The following is a 1,537-nucleotide window of genomic DNA, read 5'->3' on the forward strand; positions in this document are numbered from 1 at the left end:
AAAACTTGACACGTTATTGAAGTTGACAAAACGAATGACGAAAATGCGTTAATTTAAGTCGCTAGGTTAAAATTGTATTTATACGAATAAAAATTTATATATATATTATATTATTGAGATACAATATGTTCGCGCGAATATGAAATTTTGTATTAATTATGAAAAACTTGATTGTCATTAATTGATAGATTAAAACTTAATTATGTAATTTGACGGTTGCGTTAATACCTAAGAATTTAAATTCGTGGAAATTATTACTAGTAAAAATCATGAATATGTATATACAAAGTAACTGACAGGTGAAAGAGTAATTCGACTGACAATAACAATGTTTATTTATATTAATTAATAATAAAACATATTATCAAAACTTATTATTGTCGATAAAAATTAAAAACTGGACAGATAACGAAGTTCGACAGATGCACTGTCTTCGGATACTTCGGCACTGATATCAATTTTGCTCAGTTTACCTAATTTGTTCACAATAGCGGCCGGCTGGGGTACGTTGGACACGGATGTCGCAGGCTGGAACTCCTTCTTGATAACGAGAAATCAAGAGAATGTTTTAATAATAAATTTTTACACCTAAACTGTATATAAAACTTACCGAAAATTATGAGAAGATGCGTTTATTTTGCAATAAATTACAATTTCTGGTGATTGCCTCGGACTCGACGACGTCTCGCTATCCGTCTTCGGATCTTGCGCCGATTTAGCTTTCGACGCGTCTTGATTCGAGTTTGCTTGCGTCTTGTTGGTCGCGGAGCTCTGAGCCTTCAGAGTAGAAAGCAATTTGGATATTTCGGCACTGATATCAATTTTGCTCAGATCACCTAATTTGTCCAAAATAGCGGCCGGCTGGGGTATGTTGGACACGGATGTCGCAGGCTGGAACTCCTCTTTGATAACGAGGTTTTGCGTCTTCTCGATAGGCTCGATTTCGTCTTTTGAACTATCCACTATAGTAAAATTACCTCCCTCGTCATCATCATCATCGTCCTCGTCATCCGAATACCAATCTTCGATAATCTGATCGGTATTTTAGGTGCATCGGACTCGTTGTCTATGTTTTTCAAACTGTCCCGAGCCGCGCGTTGCTGCTGCTGTATTCGGCACTCAAAATAAAATTAACCTCAAAACACTATGTTTACGAAACTGAGACAATTCACACTAATATAATTATATACGGTCAATGTCAGATCGTATTTTCATTACGTTGATAATTAAATAATGAGAACACTTACGTGTTAATCAATATAAATCCGTTCTTTGTTCTTAATCACTTTTCTTTAGGACCGGCTACAATGAGAATGTATGTTTGTATGTGCCTATGCCCGTGGCTATGCATTATGTATTTTTATGTAGATTGGAAATTTAGAAGCCATGGGCAGAATACAGAAACCATAGCGCATGCGCTATGATATCTGCCATTCTGCCATAGGCAGATAAAGTAATACCACAGCGCATGCGCTATGGCTTCTGCATTCTGCCTATGGCTCCTGTAATTTTATGTGCTTCCACCTTAAGAGTCTGG

At 36.6% G+C, this 1,537-nt stretch overlaps 1 long non-coding RNA gene across 1 annotated transcript; it reads right to left on the reverse strand.

Annotated features, from left to right (window-relative positions):
- Positions 1-285: 285 nt before the first annotated feature.
- On the reverse strand, positions 286-1,322 carry LOC112465300. Its single transcript, XR_003041995.1, has 3 exons — positions 1,248-1,322; positions 611-1,106; positions 286-540 (listed from the first exon to the last, which is right to left on the reverse strand). It is a non-coding gene; the product is annotated as an uncharacterized LOC112465300 (long non-coding RNA).
- Positions 1,323-1,537: the final 215 nt, after the last annotated feature.

The sequence above is a fragment of the Temnothorax curvispinosus genome, unplaced genomic scaffold (genome assembly GCF_003070985.1).
Source record: "Temnothorax curvispinosus isolate PA1 unplaced genomic scaffold, ASM307098v1 QBEX01015048.1, whole genome shotgun sequence".
Classification (NCBI taxonomy): Eukaryota; Metazoa; Arthropoda; class Insecta; order Hymenoptera; family Formicidae; genus Temnothorax; species Temnothorax curvispinosus.